Here is a 6,769-nt window from a genome sequence, read left to right as displayed (position 1 = left end):
GGGCCTGACACTCCGGGGGAGGCTGATCCCGCAGCGGGGGAGTGGAGGAGGCTGTGTGTGTATTGGCGTCGAGGGAAATGACGTTGGCAAACAGGGCTCCCCACCGATGTTGCTGTGGCCTATGGGCGCACTGGTTTTGTTTAATCACGACCTACTCTGACAAACTGGTGGAGAAGAAAATGTTGAGATGAAGAAGAAAAAGAAAGACTCAGGGGTTGGACAGAATACTAGAAACACCTTACATTATAAGGTTGAATCTAATAAAACAGCAACATTAGACTGCATTAGTTTTAGTTACTGTACTTAAAAAGCTGGCAACGGAGTATATGAGCAATGGTGGAAAGTAACTACATTTAGTCAAGTACTGTACTTAAGTAAAATTTGGAGGTACTTGTGCTTCACTTGAGTATTTATATTTACTGCTACTTTAAACTTCTACTCCTCTACAATTCAGATGCATATGTTGTACTTTTTACTCCCATGCATTTATCGAATAACTTTAGTTACTTTACAGGTTCAGATCAGGCTTATAATACAAAACACAATCAACAAATTCATTATAATGTAATATAGATTTAGATAAAACTGTATTGACCCTCTGGAGAAATTAAAAAGCTGTCCAGCAGATAATAGAGTAGTTTAAATGAGCTCCACCTTTATTAGCTTCAATATTGACGTTATCTTTGTTTTACATTTTTCTCACTTCAGTTTTGCTTATATTTCTCAATACATCTACCTCTTGGTATACTGAGAAGTGCTGGGCAGAGATTAGTCTGTGTGCATGTAACATTCAGTGATTAATACAGACTTGAGCAATCAAACGAATGTTTCATTTAAAAAAAATGTTAGAATACCGGTGGAATTGAGGCAATACATGTTGCCTCAGGTCCACCAGCCTCACATGGCCTTTCATCTGTCCGTGAAAAGTAACTGGGAGGAATCTAAAAGGCAAGGCAGAGATGCAAGTGAGGGAGGCAAAGAGGCTTGTTACAGCTAATTGGAAAGAACCATGATACAGTATGTATAAACTCTGATCCACAAAGCACTGTTATCTACCCTGATAGCAACTGACATCCGACCCAGCTGTGGCCCACATACAGTGCTGCTCAGCCAAAACAGAACAGGCCACATCTGGACCAGACAGTGGCACAATACGACTAGCAAATTACCGACTAGCCCGGGGATTTTAGATAACTGTTACAAAACGCAACATGTAAATGTTTGGGGGGAAAATGGGAAAGCACGGCATGAGGAAAATGTTAAGTACTATTTGTAGTAATAACTGGCAGTAGTATGTAACGGATAGATCAGCCATTGTCAGCTTATCACATATGTATCATATTGGTGTTTACGTTGGCTGATAAGTAACAACAAATGTACAGTAAGGGCAAATATGTCAAATATATGTTTGAGGTTAATTTAAGAAGTGTCCCCAATGCATAGTTTGTCCACCAGAGGGCAATGGTAAGTTACATTTTCCTCTATAAATGTTCCTCTCAGTACACTTATTAGTCAAAATTGATTTACAGCAAATTAATGGGATCCTTATCTTTTAAAAAACATGTTTATGTTACGTGTTTAGGTAGAATATTGGCCAATATATCGCTATTGGAATTGTACACTTAAAGAGAGTCACAGAAAGCTGTCTTCTCTGACAAGAGATTTGTATTGTAACTCATTTTTTTCCAATTTAACACCATTTGGGATTAATTTCTCACAACAATGCTTAGTTTGATAATATGAACATGTTGTGGGGCGGGACAGAGGCATTTAACCCTTAACAGTTTTCCAAGTCTTGAAATCTTAGCAGTTATGTCTCAATACATTTTATTTTTCAAACCTACCCAAATGAGATGACAGAATTCGGATCAGCAATATATTGGCTGATTCTGCCACACTGACTTGGATTTAACCCATCAGGACAAGGCACCTATTGCATTTGTTCTCAAGTAGGGATTGTTTTAGCCCACATCAAATCCTCTCCTGTGTGCACAATAGTGAAACGTTATTTGGCTTCGTCTCAGAATTTAAACAGCCCATTGTCGGTGTCAGTTGGGGAAAACGGATGGACCATGTTTGCCATTTAACAGCCACATTTGGAGGAAAACATTGCCTCCCTTTAGGTAGCTGTCTAAAGTGGCCGACCCTATCCTCCGACAGACACAAACACTGCGCTGTTTCTTTAAATGGGGAGAGGGTCCATCTCCTGTCTGTGTGCCTTTGCAGTCAATGGCGGCCCACTCTTATTATTGCTGTGATCTGTGGACAGATAGCTGGTCATCACTGGCCGATCAGTGTCAACAAGCAGTGACATACAAGCCACAACGCCCTGGATTAAAAAGAAAGGACATTTAAAACGGGGGCTCCACACGATAACGCAGATGTGTTGAGCGTTTAAACCCCGCATTAAATGCACACTAAAAGAGGCCTTCAATATTAAGACCATGGCGGTTCTAATAGCTCCTGGACATTTGATCTGTCAATTTCCCGTCTGCTGTGATGTTAGAGCAAGATACGCGGTGGAGACAGGGGCCTCACGCTGACATACGTGTTGTGTGCAGCCGTATAACATGAGCGCCGTTTTTCGCAGACAATAACCCGGGCTGCCGTGACCTACAAAAGAAATCGCCTCACGGACCACTGGGCAGAGAGAGAGAGAAGCCAGACAACAAACCCGCGTCGGTTTCACGGATCTGTGCAGCACACAGACGCGCCGACGGGGCGGGCGGTTGGTTATGCAGAGGGAAGGGGAGGAAGAGCGGGGGTGGGGGGGGGGTGTATGTTGCCCTTACTTTCTCCGTGGACCCCGGGCTGAGCCGCTCCAGCAGCCGACACAACACCACCCCATCTTTCAGGGAGGTCTGCAGAAACGCTTCGGGATCCGAGATGGTCTTCTTCGGCGACTCCAGCACCCCGAGCGTAATCAACCACGTAACCGTCTGTTCCGCCGAATTCATGTCCAGTCACAACAGATCCCGTCCAACAAAGCGGCTGTGGGTTTTTGTTTTTTTTGGGGGGGGGGGTATCTGAACAGCTCACCGCCCCGGTTACGCTGTCATCTGTGTGTTAGAACAGAAACATAATCAATCCCCCCTCCTCTCCAAAAAAAAATGATGCATGAGATGTCGATGAGAGAGAGAGAGAGAGAGAGAGAGAGAGAGAGAGAGAGAGAGAGAGAGAGAGAGAGAGACTGCGGGAAACCCTCTACCTCTGGTGGATGCGGATGACGGCTGGCTGGTGGATGTTCAGCAGGTCTGGTTTCCTCCCTTGAATGGTGTGTGTTTTTCCCCCCGCTAACCTGGCAAGCTGTCAAGCGCGGTTCTCTGTGATGCGTTCAGGCAGCGGACTGCATACATGCGCATCGCAGCCGCCAGCCACCCCTCATCCATTGGATGACATCACACATGAGGGACAAGCCAGCCCCAGCAGTTGTTGGTGCGCCTCAGCGTGACATGAATAGGCTTTTTCTCTGCGCGGCTTTGCATATCCTGCTCGGTTTTTGTTTTGTTTATTAGAACCACGCCGCAGACTATCTGCTGTTATCTGCAGTGAGCTGTGGTGTTTTGGACAGGCCTCGATTCAAAAGGCAGGTATAGAACAAGGAGCTTTAATGTTGACACTGTATTTACATTTGCCTACATTTCAACAACACAAAATAGGCAGGGCAGGCGGATTTGACCACTGATGATCTACCTTTGAAGGCCTCAGTGATGCTCTAACGTCACTGTTGAATTATTTCTTACAAACAATTAATAGGGAAAATATACAAAATTATGTTTACTTCGAGGTTTATCTTATCTTATGCTTATTTCTTGTGAAATACAGCATTCTTCTATAACTAGGCTATAACCTGTGATGTGAGGTCACAAGTACACATTACTTCATTTTATGAGCTAAAAAACTAATGGGAACTACTTCTCTTTTTTTTGTCTTATATGATAATAAACAAGATATCTTTGGGTTTTGAACTAATGGTTGAGAAAAAACAAGCGGTATGAATACGTCAGCTAGGATTTGGTGAAACTGTATTCCTGCACTATTTTTACTTTGTTTCTGACTTTTTATTGAAATAATAAGTCATGTAAATAAGTCGCAGATTGATCAATAATGAACATAATTGTTATCTGGAGCTCTAAGACGTATCATATCATCCACATAGCCTGTGTGCCTATAAGTGCATGTTGAGGGGGTGCTATTAAACAAGAATACATAATCCAGCCCTCTCATTGTGTTTGTACTGATGCAAAAGGAAAAAAATAGTGTTACATACAGTAATGCAGGAACTGGCAGTGTAGAAGAATACAACTTCTCACTTTGGCCACAGGGTGGGGCTCTCTGCTCACTGCACACCCATCGGATCATCTACTCATCCAGGGTTGCATGGACGCTGCCAGGGTCAGAGGGCAGCTCTTGGTGGCCTCCACCTTTAGACAAACCGATCAATCTACAACCGTGCGGGATGCAGTCACTCAACTTCACAGATGTGTGTTTGAGATCAAAATGAAAACCGAGCACGAGGATGGGTGTGGTCCGAGCAAGGTGCCTGAAGTAGGTGTGCAGGAAGTTTGTAAGGAGCCATTAATTCAAGCTGCTTGTTAATTAACAAAAAAAGATCTTAAGTCATACAAGTAAAAAATGTATGAAGTGTTTATTTGTGTGTAGTTTACATTTAGGCTCTGACAATTATTTGACGGGGCAACTGTTGCTACCCCTTTCTAATACTGCGCTCTTTATTAACGTTTTTATGATGGCATTTTGTTATCTTTATAAATCACTTACAAGCAATTAACTAGAACACATTTTGGGTTGTCAGGTTGTGGCCAGTGTTTATTCTCCTCTAGCAGGACTCGTTATGTCTTTTTAGCTCTTAAATTCATCAGGAAGACCCTCTTTAATAGAGGGCCGCTTGTATTCTGACACAAGGCCGCAGAACATCTGCACTTTATTAACAATTATAACAGTAGACAATTTGGCTTCTAAGAGAGTGAAAAACGACTAAGTATTTATTAATGGTCGTCACAACATGGCAACCCGAAAGTTGTTCTTATTAAAGGACTATAACTACATTTGTCTATAAAGCACAAGTAAATGTTTTAATAACCATTGAAAATCCATAAATAACTGTTTATTTAAGCCTTTAAAAAAGGGCGGCTAATTAAAAAAGTGGTACCAGATTGCCTTTCCCTCTTCACCTGCAGGAATCTGGAATGTAACCAAAGCAAGCTGCAGGGACAGAAAATGTCGCTCAAGCCCGATCTCCATCTTCCTCGTTTAGGCGGTGTGTGAGAGAGAGAGAGAGAGAGAGATAGAGAGAGAGAGGCAGAAAGAGGGGGAGAGTGAGTTTGTTGTCAAGAAGGCTGACTCTTGAGGCCAGCCGTGATCTAAACAGGCAGCGTCAAGGGATGCCGTTGTGCCTTTGAGGTCCTGTCGTCATGGGTCTGTAACCAAGGGTGCTACTGTGGCTGTGGAGCCTCGGGCATTTCTCATCCCTCCATTCCCAGTTCATCCCCTCCATTTCTGTTCCACGGGAGGAAAAGACGCTGTCGCTTCTCGCTTCTCTTTGCTTCCTCGTGTTGTGAGCAAGCATAAGAAAACAGAAAGATTCACAGACAGAATTGTTGCTGTGATATCAGGACGACATGCTGTGAGTCGATCCAGTTCAAAAGAAGGTGCAGACAGACGGCCGCATACGCTTTATTAAGTACACTATTGCTATTTAATGCAATCCAATAAAACTGTTCTGCCCTCAAGGCGTTGAACAGCATTGTATTATACTCAGATAATGTAAGTAAATGGGGAGGACAAACCTCTCTTACGATCATGTACAACAAAGAAAAGCATAAAATCTTCACATTTGAGTAGCTGAAACCAGCAAATGTTTGGCCTTTTTCTGCTTAAAGAATGAGCTAAATAGATTTAGAGTCTATCTAGATTGTTGCCATTGTTGATCGACTTATTGATCAAACAATAAAGCTCTCAATGTTCTGCCACAGAGCTTCCACACTGGCACTTACGCCTCTCACAGCACAGCCCTGCATTGAAAAAAAAGGAAGGACTCTGTCAGTGTGCGCAGATGTTATGAAGACGTTAAGAAGTGTTCCCTCTCACATCGTCATTGGTGCATGACGACAGAAATATTCAAATTGTACTGAGACAGCCGACGACAATAACCTTTGAGTCTGTTCTCAGAGTATGTTCCCAAAACCACATTTACTGTTTTCTTTATTCACAATTTCATGCTTATAAGGAGGTAATGCCCCAAACTTGTGTTCACTTATATTTTTTTAAATCATGTTTGTTGATGCTGTGTTACATAATAATCATTTACATGTATTGCCTTGTATTGCCTGTGTGTCATGTGTGACTAATTAACTACAAAACGAAGTAATTAACTTAATCAATGAGAAAGACTGACCCGTAATATGTTGAGTTTTTATCTTTCTTGTGAGTGCAGGGCTAAACACTTCCTCGAGTCAATGCACAAGAAACAGAGTAAATGAAACTTCCCTTAAAAACACGGAAACAAACATCTGTGCGCCCACACGAGCACACATTGATCGACTGAACTAACAATAATGAATGAATGAATGCAGGGAAGTTAGGTTAAATTAGCAAGAAACAGAAGATAAGGGGGTCACAAACTCTCTCATTTATTGCCATGTGTGAGCGTATACAGCACATTCCTCTGAAGTCTTTTGATGGATGGATGTCAAACCCATGAAAAAGTGTCATAAACACAAACGCAAAGGCTTCATTTTGTCTCCTTAAC

The sequence above is a fragment of the Pholis gunnellus genome (genome assembly GCF_910591455.1).
Source record: "Pholis gunnellus genome assembly, chromosome: 12".
NCBI classification, from domain to species: Eukaryota; Metazoa; Chordata; class Actinopteri; order Perciformes; family Pholidae; genus Pholis; species Pholis gunnellus.
This window is presented reverse-complemented; position numbering follows the sequence as displayed.